Source organism: Rhea pennata, chromosome 22 (genome assembly GCF_028389875.1).
Source record: "Rhea pennata isolate bPtePen1 chromosome 22, bPtePen1.pri, whole genome shotgun sequence".
Lineage (NCBI taxonomy): Eukaryota > Metazoa > Chordata > Aves > Rheiformes > Rheidae > Rhea > Rhea pennata.
In genome coordinates, this window is record NC_084684.1 from 6789787 (window position 1) to 6811308 (window position 21522).

The 21522-nt window shown below is 37.5% G+C and overlaps 1 long non-coding RNA gene across 1 annotated transcript; it reads left to right on the forward strand.

The window, feature by feature from the left end:
- Positions 1–403: 403 nt before the first annotated feature.
- Positions 404–20737, forward strand: LOC134149904 (uncharacterized). The gene is made up of 4 exons (XR_009960539.1): positions 404–467; positions 752–850; positions 15423–15525; positions 19806–20737. It is a non-coding gene; the product is annotated as an uncharacterized LOC134149904 (long non-coding RNA).
- Positions 20738–21522: the final 785 nt, after the last annotated feature.

The following is a 21522-nucleotide window of genomic DNA, read 5'->3' on the forward strand; positions in this document are numbered from 1 at the left end:
CGGCTCGGTGCCGCTCCGCCCCGCCGCCAGCCCCGCGGCACGGCACGGCACGGCACCGCCCCGCCCTGCCCCCATCGCACCTCCGGGTGGCGGCAGGCCTGGGCGCCGCTGCCTTCCTTGGAGCTCGCGCTGCCTCGACGGTGACCCGGCAGTACGGGCGGGAGCGCCGGGGATGCGGTGCCGAGCGGGCCGCTCCCCCCCCCTCGCCACACACATACGCGCACACACACCAACAGGAAGGCAACACCCTTCCAGCCGGGCGCGAGGCGGGCGGGGCGGGTGAAGCAAGCGTTCACTCGGCAGGAGGGGGGCGCGAGCAACTGTCCGTCTTCCTCTTCCCGCCCATTTTGTCGTGGCTCGTCGCCGCGGACGGGTGTTTCCTCCCGCCGAGCGCCGACAAAGGGCGAGGGCCTGGCGGTTTCGCTTTATGCCCGGCCGCGGCCTCCTCGGCCGCGGTGCCTCCGCGGGTAGGCACGAAACCTGGCGTGGGCAGGTGTGCAACAAAAAATGCAACAAAAAAAGAGAAAAGAGACACCTCAGAGACAATTCTGTGGGCTTACAAATTGCTCGGGGGAGGGGGGGGTGTTAAGTCTCATCTATAGGGATATTTTCATTGCCAAAGTTTCCAGGGTCCTGTTTCAAAATTCTACTTACTGGATAAGCACCCACCCCTGGTCTGGAAAGAATTGAGCATTGAATTTAGAAACTCGGAACAAAAAATAAGAGAACAAACTATATTTTTTTTTAACAGACTGGACCTCAAGTAAGCCAGGCAGGGTAGGTGTTATGAAGACAGAATTGTTTCACATCAACATTCACAGACTAAAGCTTCATTACTTAATGATACAAAGTAAGTAGATAGTAATACACCATTTTCCTCTTACCAACGGGCCTAAATGTTTTTTTCTATCTTTTATACCTTATTAACTCAAATGATAAGAACCTTACTAAGTATGCTTACTGGCAGAACAAATAGCTACAGAAAGGGGGAAAAAGAAAAAACAAATCATAGCACGTTATTGGAGAGAATACTTAAAAATTTTGCCTGAAAATAATATGGTCTAATAACATAAAAAAGCTACAGACAAACATTATTTCCAAAAGCTTGCGAACTTGTCCTACAACAGCCACTTGCTACTCCAGGATTTAAATAACCAGTTACTCGCCATCATGTGTTCTGGGAGGGTAGCTGTGATTACCTGCAGTTAGTAAGGGAAAGAATAAGTTTGTCAATTAGACAAAGTGGGTGGGCTATTTTAAGTGATTTAGCTTGTCTGTTATGAATAACTCTTAGATGCTTCTGTGATTAAGCCTTTGTTATATAATAATGAGGTATTTGTTTTTAAATGTTTATTTATAAATTTATAGATTTATAAGTAACAAGAAATTTGCTGGGATTAGAATCAAGGATTCTTTAATTATAGTCCTAACTTCCTTCTATTTTGTTCACCAAGGGGCAATAAATTGTGCTCCACTGCCTGCAGATAAATATGCAGAACGATCCAATTAAAATCAATTGAATGACTTGCAGGCAGGTTAGGAATGTATTCAAATGTTCTTGAGATTGGGGCTAGATCTTGCATTCCTATCTATAACCTATTGGTTAAATATAAGTGCTTCAGAAACACTGCAACCAGTTTATTAGATATTTACAAAGTATTCTAGACATTTCAAAGCAGTTAGTGCAATATTTAAGTCAGAAAGTCTAAGGTTAGGGAGATCTGTAATAGGTCAGCTGTATGTTATTTTTTAGTTAGAGATCAATTTTATGTAAAGATTGTATCCAGAAAAGAGATTAAAATGCCATTTGGGTGCACCAACGGTGGTCTGGAATAAAATACTGAGCACTTATTACTTCAGTGAAAAAAAGGGTGTGATAAATAAAAGATAAAAAAGTACCCTGTTTTGCTAAGGAAAATCCATAAGACTTCATAAGATTTTGTGGAAATTTTTCAGCCAACACAGGAAGATCCTGTAGAAGTCTGTGGAATAAAGTTCTGATGTTCCTAAGAAATAGCCATATTTTAGCTGTTTGAGAGAACAGTGGCAATGAGATTTTGTTATTAGGCAAGAAGATTCGTTGTGTGAACTAACTACACCATAAAAAAACAGTGCATGTTTTTTTTTTCCTGTCTTAGTGCTCTGTCACAAAGATGCTACTTTTCCTCTGCTTTATAATTCCCGTATATGCTTCTAGTAATAGAAAATTCAATCCCACAGTTTTTAAAGTAAGCATTCAGCTATTATCCTCTATCAGGAATCTCTGTTTTTTTTCTTTTTATTCACTCTGGTTTATGAACACTAAAGGGTGATTTCTGTCTTCAGATCTGTGCTCTGATGCCTCTTTAAATCTGTGAAATTTGGCTAAGGAAACTGGACAGACCAAATATGTTTAACAGCTAATTCTTTTGCCACAATTATTATTCTATATAAAGATGACTGTTGCAGTAGTTTCTGCTTGCAGTCCGGTGGCTTAATTATGTGTTGTTCTCCAGTGAAAAATTTGTATGATACATAGTTAGACTGCTAGTATGAAGAGAGATTGTAAAGTTTGTAAGAGATCTTCTACAGGGTGGAGGGTATACGCTTTTCTTTGTTTTCCTTTGTAAATCTGACTGGACAAATCAGTTATGCATTTTAAAAGCTTCCAGAAGAATCATAAATTACTGTGTGCAATACTTTTATTTTAATACCTTCGTATAGTCTTGCCTTGGAAGCTAGTGTGAATGCATTGTCTTTATATTTTAGATTTCATTTTCATTTTAATCTTAAATTTTTGTAAGTGCATGCAGATACATACAGAACTGTCCTAGATTATAGTATTTAGCACAAGAGTGTGCAGTAATCATCAGAAATAAGCGGAAATAAGGCAACAATTCAAGCCTACATTTTCTTCTGGTGTGTTAATGCACATAGTCTAATTTAACAATAGTTATAAACTCTGTTTTTAATTAAGCATTGCAGAGACTAAGCCCTTGAAAACGCTTGTTGAAAAGTCCTTGAACATAATTATTTATTTAATGACTGCCTAATGAATTCTTCAGTGTTTTGAAGGCATCCATATCAAGTCTTTTCCAGTATAAATGTTAAAAAAGACAGCTGTCCCTTTTCCTAGACTGCAGGAATAGGAAAACTTGTTTAAAGACAGAAAGAGAGAAGGAGGGATATTACATAGTCCTGAGAAAAGACACTCTTTTTAAACAAGAGCAGAGACCTAACTTGGTCCTCAAAGTATGAGTTTACGTGAGTTTTACTTGCAAGTGAAATTGCTATTACGTATACTTTAGAAATACGCTATATTTGTGTTTTATTGAATCTTTGTCAGTATTTTTCCCATTTCTTAGAAAGTGATTCATTTTCTGCATACAAATAGCATTGTTACAGCATTGGAATTATTGAAAATTACATATTGTTATTTGAATAAATGTACTATATGATTTTTATGATAACTCAGGTTGTTCCTGGACTCGTAAAGAATAACTGTCACCAACAGGAATAAGTGTTGCTTTTTAGAGAAAGGGGGAAGAATAGCACTTCTCAAAATTGCACAGCTCCACAGATACTTCTATACTACTTTTAGAAGTAGTAAATAATTATGTATTGCCTACATTTCTATTTGTGTCTTCTACACCCGGATGGGTATTTCTAATGGACTTACCCAAAGTAATAATTCAAAAAAACACCTCATATTCCAGGATCACAACACCACCACTTCCCTTTCCAGTATACTTTGTCTTTCTTCATATGCTATGACTTCTAGCGGGCAGCATTCTATTAAACCTGCTGAGATTTATAGAAATGTTCCCTTGGTTTTGATGTGCTTTGAAATTATCACTCCATTTGGTCCTTAAAACAATACAGTTCTTTCTTCTAAATTTCCATCAAAATTAAATGAATCTTATGCAGTGTTTCCATTCAGCTATGCTTCAGGCCCAAGTCTTCTCAGAAGATAAGGAACTTTCTTTTTTCTTAACTGAATTGGAACTGCGTGCAGTTCTTTAACCATAGAATGAAAATTATTGCTGCTGGTTTATAAGGAAGGATCCAGGTAGCAGAATATCACGATCATTTAATAAAAAAAGGAAAGAAAGACATACCTACGTAATAAAAATAATCACTGAGGCCAGGCAGAGGAAGAAGTCACTCCGTCTGCTTAGTTACATTATGAAATCACAGTTTCTTTCAGTCTGCTTATTACTACAGAACAAGAATTATTTTGAATGAGTTCTGAGAACATAAAACATAGTAAAATTGTTTTACTCAGAAGAGAATATAGTTGGGAACATTTTAAGGTAGGAGGAACTAGTTTTGCAAGCATTAGTGTAATTTAGGACAAGAAGGGCAGGGAGTTCCATACATCTGAGTTTCCTAACGATGCAGTCTTGCAGGATGATATTGAACTTGTTACTTAGGGTGTTGATTAGATTGGTTCATCTACAAAATGAGTTTGTGAACTGTTAATTCAGAATTGTTGAGGGACTTTTTAAATCACTCTAAAATCCCTTTAAAAAAGTCTATTATTGTTTCTTTAAAAGTAGAATAGTGTTGTGAAAGAAGTGGAAAAAGGAACAGAATTTGGCCAAGAGCATCTCTCAAAAATGTGAGGTATAAAGAAGGTATTCATTAAGTTAAGAATATGGGATGTATAAAGGCAATGGAAGGCCTACAGTATTCCCGTAGATTTCATTCTACTGCATCAATGTGTGTATAAGTTATTGTGAATATATAATAAGCATATATATTACATTACTTCATTTGTATAGCTCATTCTTGACTGAGGCAGAATAAGCTACATGGGAACAGTATACGCTGACCTGTATGTGTCCTAAAGGGCATTATACATATAGCTTATAAATATACTGAAGTATCTTTACTTCCAAGGGAAACCCTTACTCAGTTCCTATTGCGTTGTGGCCCATTTCAAATCAATGGTAAAAGCAGCTTGTTCTTCAGAAAATAATAAAAAATTCCTGCCTAGTTCCTGAGTGAACTTTCTCATTTTTTGGTTGTATTTATACAAACCCATTTGGAGAGACACAGAAGAATAGTATTTTTGATGCTTTTTTCCTATAATCAGAATTTATCAGAACTCTTTTCCATGTGCTCATGATTGTATGAGATCTTGCTCTGTTTTTCCTTCATATTCAAGTGTGTATTATTAGTCTACATCTTCTTCTGTACCTTTAAACTTAGCAAACCAGCACTTTGCTTCTTGAAAGTGGTTTGTTGTTGGAGCTTGTCAAAGAGGTTTTAGAGCTACCCTACCTGGGCCAATGGATATTCTTTTAACGTGATGAAATCCCTTAGTGACACGAAACCAATATAGATGGATTTGTGGGGAATGGACTTAGTCCTGTTGGTAGCATAGTTAGTGATGGTAACAAGCAAGTAAATGACAGAATGTTTTCCTGTAGACCCCTATCCTGCAGCTCTGATAGTAACAAATGGCATTGTTACCATAATCTTAACGATCATACTCTATAGGGTGTATATGTACACATATATATAAATAAATTTACACACACATACATACACACAATAAAATGCAACCTTATATGTCTTCCTCTAAAATAATATTTTCAGTGACATTTCAGTTGTATGAATTTGTATTAAGCAGCTGAGTAAAGCTTAATGCCTAATATTTTCCCCTTTAAGGGGACTTTCCTCATGGGGACCATTGTCTCGCTGAACAACTGTTAGAAAAACAACTCGTACCTTGGAGATTTTGAGAATTTAGAATCCACATTGAGAATTCAGCCTACTAAAATTTCCATAATGTCTCATGCATCAGACCTGCGGTGAAGTTTGCCTGTGAGAAATATGAGAAATACCTCCAAATACAAAACAGGATTTACTTATCTCGTTACATGTCAGATTCCTATAGAACATTCTTTCATCCTTGGTAGAATAGTTTCAAGTGGTCACAGATGTCATATGGAAGCAGCTACCAAACATGTTGGAATTACTAATGAGGGTGCTTTTCCCTCAAAGAGCTATGTCTTCATTGCCGCAGTTGCAGTATAGCTTCAATGTTGCTGGAGATTCTAGAATCCAGAAAACAAAAACTACATTCATAAATGTAGTCAAATAGGGGAACTTTTACCACTGTCCTTGGAGAATCCATGCTTAGTCAAATAAAGCCTATTTATGATTCCAGAAAGGGATAAGGTATGCTTGCAAAATTCAGTAGTCATTTATTTAATTGTAGTAAGTAATAAAATGAGTAGGTTCAATAATAGTTACATCCTGTACTTCAAAAGTGAGCATTTATTTGGGAAAGTGCACTGAGACTGAGAAAAATACGGTCATGAAAGAGAGTCTGAAATCAGTAGACTTCCATCATTCACATGAAGCAAAATTGGCAGCTGAATTCACCCCAACCACTCTGTTCTTGCAGCAGAAGATAATTCAATGAAGAACAAAAAATATATGCTAACCTGACATTTAAGAAGTAATTCCTGAAAAATCTTGTGTGAATGTTACATAATGTGTATAGGGGTTCTTCATAGACTACATGACGATATCATCTGGTAGGCTATTGTTCAAATTGTCTTAACAGCTTTAGGGGCTGAAGATTAAAATCGTTAAACGATATGGCAGGGCATAAAGTTATGAGAGGACCAATAAGAATCATTAGGCATCAGGTTCCATATGGGTTTAGGAATGTGTACTCCCTGTTGTGCCTATCTTGAATGGGAAAGCATTGCATGGTAAACATAAAAGAGAAAATTGTTTTTAAGAGTACATTACTACAACCTGAGCAGGCTAAATGATGCAGTGATTCTGAGAAAGATTTGCATATTGGATTTCCTCACTCACGGGTGCAGAAAGATTTAGAGTGAGGAATTTATGATGATCATGGGAGGAGCAGAAGGGACAAAGTTTCTTTACAGATTTGAGTTCCAAAAAAAGCTAAAGGAATTGAAGTGTTAGCATTCAGGACTCATATCTACCTTTTTCTTCAGTTGCTTCTAGGAAAGAATTGCAAAAAATGGCTACATCTTCTATCTCTAAGAATTCATATTCTTTGAACACAAAGATGAGTCTTGTCATTTTCAAAAAGAGAACTTTCCAGTGACCTCTGTGATTCTGTCATAGTAGACATCCCAAGTGGGATGTCACTTGTCAGGATCTTGAAAAATCCTGATTCTGTAAAGCCCTTTCTTATGAGTACCTGCTGGGGAAAAAAAAAAAAAAAAAAAAAAAAAAAAAAAGATGTGCTTATAAAATTCAAGTTTTCATGCAACAAAATAAAACATACATATATTGAAGCTTCTCTTAAGCCACTACCCACAGGATCTGACAGAAACATTAGAGTGATTATTAAAGGCTAAAAACTCTTGGCTATTCTAAGGGTTCAGGGAGATTTAAAGTTCATACAATGAACACATATGATATGCAGGAGTTTTGCCCCTAGCTTAACAGAACTAGAATTTCACTATACGTGCTTGATTTCTTAAGATGCTAATAAAGTTCCAATCTATGAGTCTGTAGTGCCAAAAGCACGTACTGTCATGGAAAGAAAGGTGAATGTGTATTCCAGCCCTACTTCCCAAGAGCTGGGCAACTTCAGTTACTTTGTGCTGGATAAAAGCGCTGATATTTATAAAAATTTATAAAAAGGTAACATAATTTTCTTCTCTCATCCCACCTTTTCCCCAGTATCCACAGATTGGCCTAATTCTGTTTTGAAAACTATAAAATGTGTTTTTGTTTTTTAAATGCTAACTTATATTCCTAGAGAGTAACTCCCATTGACAACACTGGAAATAAGATAAGGGTCATATTGTTTTGATGGAGAATATGGACATTTCTGTACTATGCATTTTAAATGTTATGACTTACCATCTTCTTGGTGCCAACTATTGTTTATGAAAATTATCATTTTCTTGAAAGGAAATAGAACTTCAATTTTTTTCTTATACATGCTTCCTCTATTTCTATAACTCTTTGGCTCTCTTCATGAGTGTCAGTACATGATTTGCTGTCTTAGTTGGTTATCTTGTTTAGAGATAATCCCATTTAGAGTTTATCCTGCCTGCAGAATAGTCTTGTTAATAGCTTTCCCATATAGCACAGGAGAAATGAGTTACGGTTTGTTAAGGAAAACTGGCTGTGGGCTTGAAATTCAAGAGTGAGACTCTCTGATATTCTGAGTTTTATTCTTGTCTAGTTGTGGAGTTTGACTTTGAATAAAATATTTGTTCCTCTGCTTTGTGTGTGCCAATTGGGAATGGACATAGTAATATACAATGGTATTGCAAAGTTTAATCCAGTAACGCTTCCAAAATCCTTTGAGGTTCTTGGGTTGAAAGAGACTTGGAAATTGGACCTATTGCTGCTTCTGTTACAGCTTTTCTCAGCTCTGGAAATACTATTCAAACCCTGTGGTATGGGATGAAGAAAGTTACAATCCTTCTGCTCTACTTGGGGGGATTTGCATATTGGGATGTGTGTGTTTTAGCCTGTAGGAAATTTGTCTCATGGGGAGATCTAACATTGTAGTAAATAACTAGCAAGAAAAATTATGTTTTAATGCAAAGAGAATTTAATGTAATGCAAAAATTAGGCCGCTACATGTAGATTTTTGTTTAATTGAACAAAAAATAGTTATTGAAAAGAATAATTTTTATAGAAAATATTTTGACATATCCTAAAACACAAATAGGTTCAGACTAAGAATTTCTAAAAGGTCAAGGAATACATTCAGAAAAACATAATAAAACTAACACAATGCCCTCTCCCAGTTTTCCAAAGGTAATAGGCATAGGCCTCCATGAACAAAGAAAAAACTAAGAAGGAAACAAGCAATGTAATTAGTTACTTATTTCTCCAAAAGCCTTTACCTTTCAATTAACTGAACAAACTAGTCTCAGATTTGATAATAGATTCGCTTCTTAGATGATTGTTGTGTGCTGAGCTTTGATGCTTCATTAAAGACATTTGTACTTGAGAAGTGTAACAGCTGGAAAGCAGGTTTTATGTTACGCTATAAGTAACAGGCTGACAAATCTCTTACCTACTTAAGCTCAGCAACAGAACTATAATATTGCCTGTGTGTGTTTAGGGTGAGTTATGCTGTTATATTACTGCTGTGTATCACGCTAATCCAATGAAACATAAAGACCATTGTGTCTTTTGTGACTTCTACTACAGTGGTACCAGTAGGAATTTGCACTGGTAATATAACAGCAGCAGAACAATCTAGACAATTGTTGATGTGTCCTGTTCTGAGGTTATGAATCCAAACCTGCAAGTAAGTAAAATTCCAGCTAATTTCAGTGAGTCCTGAAAGGCTTAGGACTTACTCAAAAAGGTTCAGCATCTGAGTCACTGACACATCCATATGCTGTTCGTCTCTTAATAAAAAAGTACAAAATAATTCTGTAGTCCTGTGTATTACAGGCTACCATCAAAATGTAACTAAAGCTATTTGAGCATGCAAGTAATTTTAAAAGAACATTTGAGAGAAAAAAAAAAGCAATTCCTGTGAATAACACATTATAGTATTAAAATTTTTAAAAGTGAATATACTTCTCACTGTTTAAGATGATAGTTTACTTTTTGCATATCATTTATATTCACACTAGTCAATTTCACAGATGAAACGATTTTTTGCATCATCCGTTCTATATTGGGGCTTAAATCCTCATAGGAGCAAGATGTAATGGAAATAAAGATGAATGACATTTTCAGTACTTTTAGTAAAACCTTCCTCCACTGCCAAAATTAATGTTGAGGTCTAAGCTAAGAGCACTATGTGGTTTACTAATATGCACTAGTCAGCAGATATATATCTAGATACAGCATCACCTTTTAACAGTTGATATTGACTGTACTGCTATTTATTATTTATTAAGCTCTGTTAGTGTGAGCATTCATAGTGCGCTTGAACCTCAAATATTCTTTTTTCTTGTACATATGCATGTGTAGATGGGTGATGTATGGATTTTAAAAACTCACTGTCTCCTGATGCGAACAATGGCATTTGGCACTGAGGTGACTTCCCTTTTTATGACTGTGAAAATTCAGAATAAAGCTTTCGGATGTTGACTTTCTGCCAGGCTTGTGTTAGGCAGCATGTTAGTAACTGTCAGTGTGGTTCCAGGATAATATTCTGCCTCATCTGTGTGTATTGCAATAGTTTATTTTCATTACCACACTTCCTCAACCTATGCTAGAGCTAAAATCAGATCCATGTGCTCACTTGTGCCAGCATATATACGGCAGTCAGGGAAGCGAGGGGAGGTCTTAGGTACAGCTAGATTAAATCTGAAAGTGCTAAAAGAGCTGTAGCTGTCTTTCAGTCCTTTAGCTAGCCAGTATAGTTTGCACTGTGGATCACATGGTGAGGGAGTAGCTGTTCAGGCTTCTCTCCCCCTGTTCACATTGCTGCTGTGCTGATCTCTGTTCTAGTTACACTGGTGAAAAGCTCTGAAGTAGGAGCTGCTACTGTTTTTTTAACCAGTATAGCATGTTCTGTTCTGGGGATATGGTGATGGAATAAACTATGCTCGATACAGCTTACTCATATCCACTCTGCAAATATAGCATGCTGGTTTTGTTATACCAATAGAGTGTTGTAGGGATTGTCTACACCATGTGGTGGAGCACAAGTAACATAGCTACACATCCCAGAGATACTTCATCAAGCAAATGCCAGAACAGAAAGCAGAGTAAGCTACATCAGTGTCATACCACAGTTCGAGCTAGCCCTGGTGTACAATGCTTCACTGCCATGACTATATTGCTTATGACTTTGGCAATCAATCATTTTTGTTTGTATATGTATATCGCACAAGGTAGTATGGCCAGTATTTGCAAACTTAGCTCAGAGATCTTTAATGTTGTATCATCACACTCATTCCACATTGTTATTCTCCTAGAATATTTACATGCTCCTAGAATACTCCTTCAGAGTATGTATCCTAGAGTACCCGTTTTTTGTACCTGTTTCAGTCTGAGGCTCAAACTGGACTTCACTGGCTCTCAGACTAGAGCCTAGCAAACTGTTTTTAAAGGACACTGCAATCGAGATAAAATCTAGGAATTAAAATTAGCACGATTAAAAATAGTGAGCATTTAGGCATTGACTTAATCCAGGCCTGATTTGCCATATTTTTCTGTATTTTGCAATTGCAGCAAATTTATATTATGGCAGTATTACCACTGACTCCAATAAGACTTTTGCTAAGTCCACTGTAGAAATGGGATTGAAAGGCAATAATGGTCATCTATATCTCCCATTTTGATCATATTTACTTAGCGACTAAGTCCAGCTTTGTATATGGTTACAACAATACAACTCCACAGTTCAAGATATTTTGGGGATTAAGTCTGAAGACAAATTAAGATTTGTCTTCTGTGCTGCCTATCTTGAACACTTCAGCTGCACGTTTTGGCTGTAAATGTAAACAGTTCTACAGTTACAAGTTTTCACTCAGCATAGGCGAGGCTTAAATACATTTCCTGCTGCTCTGCATATAATGGGGTGGAGGAGGGAAATCTTCTGGAAAGGAAGCTGAACTTCCTATGCCAGATTTTTTATACTGGAGCCTTCCCTGAATTCAAGACAATGCACTAAAAGCTTGATATGAATCACCAGAACTGCAGACATGCTGGAATTGATTGCCTGCCAGAAAGACCCTTCTGCATTCACAACTGTGATTAGGGATTCATGTGTTTTTGTAAAATCGTAACAGACCAATGTGACTCATTTTTGGACTTAGCAGTTGCCTCCTCCTTCACCCACCCCATCTCCAAAGTGAAGAGAGACTCCCTCTTTGTAGTTTTATTTCTCTGAATGTTGTTCCTGATTTGTGAAGTGACTAATTTGGACATCTGCATTAATCGTGAGTACACAGGTAAATGACCACAAGCTGAGCTGTGACAGAAACAAGAACCAAATGGCCTGCTTACAGTACCAGGTCTAAGAAGATAAACAAGAGAGAGAAGAAATAGAATGATTGTGGGGAATAGAAAATAGTTAGATACATGTACACACTTTAAGTTTTATATTTTATAATTATAAATGAATGAAAAAAACACCAATTAAACCCACAGCTTCTCAAACTATCCTTAGCCCGATTTTTTCCTATTATTTGTTTAATTATGTTAGCATGTTTTTCCTAGCACCTAGGTCCCTGATTAAAGCTTAGAGATTTGGACATATAAGTTTTATATCTAAAATAGAGCACATGTAAGGAAAACGAAAAGGAAGGAATTAGTAAAAAATTTCTATATTTTTTGTATCATAGCATGCACTGCACAGTATCACAAGCTACAGTTCACACCTGAAAACAAGGGCTAGTATCTTCTGTCAATAGCTAATCATTTTGATGGGATCTTGTGGGAATAAAGGCAGCCTCTGATGAAATGTGGTTTTATTGGTGGTGAGAATGAGAGAAACTAGAGAAAAGAAAGATCTTTTCCTTTTCTGGGTTGGAACAGCATTACTCCGCATGTTTTTGGTTTTGTAGGGGATTGTTTGTTTGTTTAATCCAGGCAGTTTCCTCTGCTTCTGAAACATGATCTTCCACAGGAGGTATTTATATAGCATCTCCCACCCAAAAGCACTATGCAAAGCAGTAGGTGGATTGCATTTATTTTTCCTGTTTTCAGGCAGCTCATCCATTTCTGATGAAACAGCTCAGGTAGCTCATCTTCTTTCTCCCTTCTACTCTTTGTCTGACTTCTTCTTGCCAGTTTTCTCATCAGAGTGACAAAAGTGCACACATAGCTGGTCTCTAATCACAAGCCTGTTTTCAACTCTCACTGTATGAGATGATGCAATGTCAGTCTAAGCAGTGCAATAAAAAACCATTGCATAGGTAGCATCAGCAAAGCATACAGCCTGCCAGCACGGTATGAGAAGGTAAACAGGATGATTAGGTATCCAGCTCATGTGACATTTCCCATGGGCTGTTTTATGCAACTGTTTATTCTAGACCTACATTCAGTAGAAATATATTAAATACCATACTTAAATTAGACCTATACGTTTTAGCATGCTCTGAGTAATAGCATTGTATTATACGCTCAACATCGACAGAGAATTGTGTCCAGAGGAATAGTGAGAAAATAAAATGGTAATGGTTCACACAAATCTTCTAGAATATTTGGGGTTTTAGATTAGATAGGTAGATCAATCTGGTTTTCAGACTGCAGTAGGACCAAAGGGTCTTAACAGAAGTCAAAACATCACACTGATGGATTGCAGGACTGCATCATATAGCTGCAGGGCAGCTAATCTACACACATTCACACCATCCAGTTTGGTGCTATAAATCACATCCCGTAAGAACCCTTTTCTCCCCACTGACTTTATAAAGCACTGTGACTTCTAGCTGCAGGCCTGTAGACATCTAGTGTACATGTAATTCAACTAAGATGACAGGTGGAATTCCTGAACAATTTAGAATCTAGACAAGTTAGACAAAAAATGAGATTAAATATTTTGATGATTAAAGGAACATCTGTCGTATGAGCAAGCTAGGATTCGTGAAGAGAAGGCTTAGGGTGATCTTACTAATGGATACAAATATTTGAGGGGAGGGAGAAAGAGAGAGAGACACTTCAGTGGCATCCAATGACAGGATGAGGCAATGGGCATAAATTGAAATACACAAAATTCCACTTAAACATTAAGAAAACTATTTTTACTGTGAGATTGCTTGGAGAACTTGTATGTTTTCCGTCTTTTGAGATATTAAAAGCCCAACTGGACAAGGCTGTGAGCAACCTGCTCTAGTTGGCTTTAGTTTGAGCAGGTGAGTTGGACTAGGTGGCCTCCAGAGGTCCCTTCTGATTTCAGCTATTCTGTGATTCTATAATTTTTTTCTCTGTTTTACCAATGAAAAATTGAGGCAAAGGCATTGAAAGTGAGATGTGTATAAATGTCTAGGATACCTGCAGTAGAGCTGGAATCTGTCACATTCCAGGATGTTTCTTAATTAAGATAGTCCTTCCAATTAACACAATTCTTCTTGAATGTTACAGTGAAAATAACAGGTGGGTTTGTTTGGTTGATCGGTTTTTAACTTCCCGTAGTTCATACTAGCCAACTCAGCTGAATTTCAGGAGTAAGACTGACTTCAAATAAAAAGAAAGGGAATTATTAGTTTTGAGTTCTGTGAGTAGGGAAAGTGAAATGGTATATAGATAAAAGGCAATCTCTTTGCTCTTTTTTTTTTCTTTCTTTTTTTTTTTTTTTTTTTTTAAGTGAAAACTAGAAAGAGATGTCTATTTAGTTGGAACCAGTGTTTGCTCTCTGTGGCTGATGGGGGTCTGGAGTAACGCCACTGAATTCTAAATCCCAAATAACTTTGGGGTCATAGTTTTACATAAAGAGATAGGACATTGGAACTCAGGCCACTGCATGCAGTATTGCCAAGTTTGTTTCTTCCTTGACACTGTAGATCCACTTGGTCAAATTTGTTTGCCTTACATTCTTTGAGAGTATAAGCCCAAGAGGATAACTTGTATCACTTAAGACAAGCAGGATTTGACCAATTGACCTGTACAGCACCTTAAATTGAGGACAACTCTGTAGCAGAGCATGGCACTTTTTGCCAGTAAGAAAACAACACAGGCTTGTTCTTTTTATTCAGGAAAAAAAAAAAAAAGGCTATTTGTGTGATTTTAAAGTAAGGAGGAAAAGTGGGTAGCTTTTCTTCCTCCAAGTAATCTCCTCTCACAAAATTTAATTGAGTTTGTAAGTGCTGCTTTCTGGCATCTAGTCAGACACTCCCTCTCCCCTTGCTGGACTTGCTTCATTCCAAGACCAGGAAGTCCATGGTCCCGTAGCTAAAGCTAGGAACTGGAATTCAGTTGTCCTGGATTTCGTCTACACCAGTGACTTGATCTGTGGCTTTGGGTCAGTCACCATGCCTCTTTGAGGCAGATGTTTCTTCTCTGAAATACTATAATAATCACCTTCAGTATTGATTTCAAAGGGAGAATAATAATCACTAATTCATTAAGTATCTTCTAATATAGTTTTTGCTCTCTCCACCACAGTTTCTTTGTAGATATTCCTGTCTTTTCTGTTTGTCATCCTCCTCTGATTCAGAGCACAAATCCAGTAATAGCTGAAGGCAGGTTCAATCAACACACTCTTAATTACCATAACAGACCCACTCTGCTTGCTAAGTCTTGATGGCCTCACCAACCCTGTTAAGAGGGTTATGTCCTCTTTTTTTCAGTCATTTGTTCTGAAAATTTAATCAGCTGTCACACAGAATACGCATTCTCTCTCTCCCTCCCTCCCTCTCGTGCTTTTTGCATAATTGTGACTGAGCTGTACTTTAAATAGATTTTTAGCTCTTCTTCTGTTGGTCCTGGTTTAACAATCTCTTCAAAGGTAGGATGTTTACCTTCCAAACACTGAAGGCATTTGATTGGCTGTTTTATCACTTACCTAGGCTGTGAAGTGTTGCTGAAGTGGGATGTGGAGTGAGGGAAAAACGTGACTGAAGAAATTCTGTTTCTTGCCTCAGAGACAGCAATGTTGAAGTACTTCTCAAGGTAAGGATTTAGGATAGACTGAGCTGCAATAGTTGGGCTTTCATGTAGGTCTCTCTAGGCTCACTAATGCCATCTTGTGGAATAAGGCAGGAAGAAATACAGTGGTGTATTTCATGGCCTGGTTAGCTACTCACACTGATACTGCCAGCTAATGCCTTTACAGCTAGTGCCAGCTTCCTCCCACCTGCTTCACAGAACAGTTATCTATACTTTTTCTCTGAAATCTAATAACTCCCTTTTGACAAGAGATGCAGCCACTTGGGAATTTGGTCAGGGTAAAGGACAGCGTTTCCTGCACCATGGAGCTGAGCAAAGCTTCTGGCTCAGCCTGATTTTATATGTTGTGGGAAGAGTGGGAAGTAGGATAGAGGGACTTTTGACCTAGAGGTAAGATTATGGATTACAGAACAAAGGCTGAGTTTCATCAAGGGAGAAATGAACAAAGTTATACAAACAAAGTGCTTGTGCAAACTAACAGAAGTATAGTATTCTTTTTAGTGTTTACATCTGAGATGGAATCTTTGTTGGCTGTATATAGTTTGAAATCCAGATCCCAATCAGAATTAGCCTGGAAAACTAAGAGTCATTCCTTGGCTTGGAGGCAGTACTTAATAGTTTGACAAGAAGCCTCAAGATCAAGATCTGGAACCTGAGCTCTAGATCATTTGAAAGAGTCTTCCAAACTGTCTTGGATTCAGATAGCTGACCTGGAGGTAAAAGTTCCTCTATCTAGTTATGAAAATCTCCTGAGCTAGCTAATCCTATGAATGTAAAGACATTTAATATATTCTGAGTATTAAGAAAACAAAAAACCCCAACAATTTCTGGATAAAATATATGTTGCAGATCTTTGCAGGAGGCTGGCTCAGGTTCAGTCTTTTTCCTCATATGCACATTTACTTATCTCACTTGCATCTTAAATAGAACCATAGGTGAGCCAAATTTATCCTCTTAATGGTTATGAAAATACCCTTTATTTGGAGGTAGCTTTGTTGTAAATAACATTTCAGACAACTGTGACACCGTTGAGCCGGTATTCCATTAAAACAAACAAACAAAAAGAAAAAACAAAAACCCCACAGCAACACAAAAGACACTTCACCCCTCAACTCAGATTGATATCTGTTCCTCCTCTGAAATTTGTATCAATGTGGTGAGGAACTCCCAAGGAGCAACTTCAGCAAAATTCTTCAACCCAAACAGCCAGAATAAACATATTAGTGACTTTCAGTATCAAGTCATACTACTCACCTGACAATAATTTAATTAGGTTTGTTTTAAGTCAGTCTCTTTATTTAATGCTAGCCTTATAGGCTACTTCTTCTATCTACTTGTCATGTCGGTAGCCATTTGGGTAGTACTGATAGATTCTAGAAGGAGAGCAGGTACTGAAAGGAAGATAATCAGGCAGATGTGTTCATGAGAAGCTCTTCCAGCAGTTAAAGCTATGTTGGGTATAGCACTTTCCCAGTGTGTGAATTACAAAGGCTGTGCTTTGCTTACATTTCAAAGTGAGTTTCCTTTCCCTTTGTTTGAATTTCAGTTAAATATTGCCCAGGTGCTTTAGCAGATTAGGGAGGGAAAGGGAGAAGATACTGCAAAAACCTTGAACCGACTATTTATTCCTTACAGTACTCCACTGATTACCAACTTTAGAATAGATACCCTTAGTTGAAGGCCAAACAGCCAACTGAAAAATTAGGAGAGACTGAAATACAATCAAATTGAAACTTCTCTATTGAACCAAGATTTCTAGCTTAGTTGTTGTTAAGGTAACTTGAACTTTTTAAAGCAGCATGCTGTAGCTATCACATCTTAACTGTATCAATGCACTGTAAACATAAGCCATTCCCTTACCAGTTTTCAGAAAGTGTATGTGGCAAATCTGTATAACTGTTCATATATGTATAACTGGTCATATATTTGCTGCCAGGTTACTGATCAGTTCTGTCAGTATAAGATACTCTTTTGAACTAGTACAGACAACAAAAATGTCAGCACTGAAATGAGGCATACCTGGTCTTCTAAAATACAAAAGCATCACATGTAAGATCGTCATAAATTATGTCAAGCTGTCCCATCAGGTCCACACAATGATCAGTACAGCTTCCCATACAATCCTGCTTACCAAATTCCAGGAATTTCGGTATGTTTATGGGAGAAATTACAGAATACAACTGGAAAGAAAATTCTAACTTGTAAATACAAAAGTTAAATAAGAAAGTTGATCCTAAAACCTAAGTTCAGCCAATCAAAACTCAGAAACATCCATGTAACTAATGTGTTCTCTGAAAACTAACCAATAATCTGAATTTAAGACTCACAAGTAGTCTAGAGGCCAGATGCTATTCTGTTTTATCAGTTTAAAATTTCTGTTCAGCAAGAAATGAGAAAATTGTCACTTTCCAGCAAATATTTAGCTGTTCTCAAATTATGTGCTGCAAATATTTATTCACCTTGAGTTCTCAGTTCATGAGCCAGATAGTTAGGGACTTCAGTAGCATGGTACTGGTTAATTTTTGCTGAAAAATCTGTTCTATTTTATGGGTTCCAGTTAAGTATAAATTCCATTTTCCCCAAAGCATTTCCTGGATTACATGTATACACCCTGACGTCATCCATAATAGTATGTAATCATACTAGCGTATGTGTCTAAAAGCCAGCTCTGTATCACATTTTTAGCAGAAGGTAGTGGCACGGGTTCAGTGTATGGAGGTAAGAAAATAATTTTAATACATTTCACCAGGGAAAACCACTGTTTCTGTGAAGAATGCCAGAGGATTCTTAACATAAAACTAGCAGGACTTAGGTTTTATGAGAATTTTTGAAATTCTCATATAGATTAAACCAGTGAAGTGCAATTTCCTACTTTAGGATCAGGAATTGATCCAATTTTATTTTTAAATATTATGGTGGCACACCTAGCACCCAAGTCACAGGCACTGTATGAACATGTAACAAAGATAACATTCCTGGACTTGCAAGAATTCCTGATCATCTAAGTATTTCAAACTGGCTGCTTAATGCACTAAAACCACCCAGTAAACAAATGGTGTTTGGGGGCAGCAAGGCAGACAAAGGCAAGTGCAAGTCACAACAAGGAATGGCTTTTCTCCAGCTCTTATTGTATCTATACCCTATTGATGCTTTACTCTGGATGTTGCAGGTTTACCACTTAATACTCTCCAAAGATTATAATGTCTTTTATGATGAATGCTTGTAAGTGTACCACTTTACTTATATTATTAATGTGCTTGGTTGTAATGGGATGTGCAACTTGAATTTTATGACAGAGCCAAGGTATAATTTGCTCTGGGCTATAAAGTCTATGAATTATGGAGGCAGTTCCCAAGTCTGCATTTTCTTTCTGAGCACAGGTGCTCAGGGTAAGTGCACGCATGTGTGAGAAAAAGAGAGGGAGAAGGCTGCAAGCTTTTGACAGTGACATAGGCACCAACTTGCTCCACCAGTATCTCCCAAACATAAGTTTCTTCACAAAGCTAGCTGATAACAGCTGACAATAACTGACAAAATAATCATTCTGGACAAATGAGGGAATAAAAATTACAGGTACAGCTGTGCTAAATGAGTTCCAAATTCAAATCACAGTAAAGAATGCTCTTCAAGTAATTACAGAGAGGGGCTTTCCCATTAAAGCTGTCACATAACTTGTGTAGATATAATCAGATTTAGTGATAGTGAAAAATGCTGGAGTGACAAATCAGACATCTAAGATCCCCTGTCTAGCTGAGCATATAGTCTTCTATGGGACCAGGTCTCCCACTCTGTTGTTTTTAGTCTGGTTTCCTAAGGAAGCAAGGCTTTGTAATCACAGTGTCTGTATCCTGTCTCTGTCCTGTCTCTCCTCTTCCCCTCCCCACCTCCAGCTACTAACTTTTGAATCCACTGTCCAATTTCAACCAAGGTTGGTAGAGAACTGGAGGTTCAAAGACATAAAGCACCTAAAAGTTTCATGAAAACAGGAAACTGCGTAGAGAAGAGGGATCTTTTAATACCTCCATTGTGGGAGTCTCCACAAGGGAGCATGAGCTCACCCTTATTAGGCAGTGGAGAATGCACACAAAATAAATCTTATGCATATCCTAACTATAAGAAAAGCTTCTACCAAAGGTTACATATTATTAAATGTTTGCAAATTTTGTCAATAGATACAAAATTCTAGAAAACCATGTACCATTACTTTTGCTGCTCAAGGAATTCAAAGTTTTTTTTTTTTTTGTTTGTTTGTTTGTTTTTTGTTCAACTACTTCAATACACAGAAGACCCCTCTGTGGCCAGATCTCCATTATGGCTGGTGCTGTGGAGAATTTCCTGTTCCAAAGTACATACATCTTAAACATAGGATAGACAGGATGGGAAAAGAAACAGGCATAGGGGAGGAAGTGTCTTGATGGAGGTCACCTAACAGACTCTAACACAACACATCACAATTGCACATGCACAGCAGCTGCAAGCAGATTTCCTCAGCCACAGAATAGAAACTTTCAGCACTGTAGAGAATCACTTCAATACTAGTGTTGACAGGATTTCACACTTTTCAGTACCTTCCTACAACAGGTGAGGACAGCCTGGTAAAACCAACAATAAAAGATAACCACTTGTGTCAGAATGCTGCCAACATTGCTCTATGAAGAAAGCTGCATTAAAAAAAACCAACAACAACAACAAAAAAAACCCACTAAGTTAATTGTGATCATCAGCAATCTGTTTAGGTTGTGGCTGGACCGTTGAAGTTGAATTAGTGTAACCAATCCTGAGAAGAGTTTGCAGATTTCTTCAACATAGACCAGGCTAATCATGCTCTTTGGTGTGCTGTTGTAAAATGATTTTTCTTACCCCTGCAAGCTCTAAAAGTATCTTGACACTAGCTAAGTGGGATTTCAGAGGATAGTCAGCATCACCAATGGATTATTTCATACTACTCAGAAGATTAAAGGGAAGTTCTGTATCCATCACATGTTTTCTTTTAATTTTCTCTTCTGATCTTCCCTGCAAGTGGGTCTATAATACTTTTAAAATATATTGCTTAGGAACAAAGTGTCTTTTGGAAAAGAGATATGCTCAAGAGCATCAGGATAATTCAGACCCTAATCAAGGCAGACTGTGAGGGCTTGTCTCTAACCCATGCTGTCATACCTGTGAGCTGATCTAGGCTTTCTTTTTAGTCTTACTGTGTGCATTCAGATTACTTTGGCCTAGTATTTCTTAAAATAAATAAATAAATAAATAAATAATCCTTGGAGGCTGGTTTAATTACAAGTTCCGTTGTTGTAATGAAAGAAATCTTGGGCTCTTCTCAGAAATATCTGAGAGAAGCAATAGCCAGGTCTCAAAACAAAATGCTGTTGGCCAAACTGCTTTTATTTTTGGTCATGAAATAATGAAAACATTATGCTTAAGGTATGCATTTAGAGTCAGTGCTTTCTCAAACTTGTACCTTGGGCCACACCCTTTTTTCTGCCCAATTCCTTTTATTTGCATCCACAGCACAAAAAAAGACTCATTCAGATGTTCTGTTTCTCTGAGTGGTGCCCTAGTTGTGCTTTTATCTCTTGAAATCCATTAGAAAATCCACTGGTTGGAGAGTAACCCCTTGATAAATATCTGGTCCATGTAATTTCCCTGTAAACTAGCCTATTGAGCAGGTATTTCACTGATCTCTTATGCTAGTTTATCTATGATTTTAATATTGTAGCCTAACAAGAATAGATAATACAGAGAGGAAATCCTGTTATGCAGAGTTTGGCTTTGAGCTGATGGTCCCCTCATCTAAGCAGATACAGTCAGAAATGAGTCTTCCAAAAACAGTTCTTAGTCTTGAGCTCTTGAAGTCGCAGAAGGTTTTCAAGAAACCCTGTCCCTTGAGGATCAGCTGCCTAGCCCTCTTCTGCAATCTGAAATGGAGAGTTCCATTTGAGACAAGACACTTCTGTCTGAGCAGTCTTCCAAGACATTGAGAAGATGGTAGGTACGTTG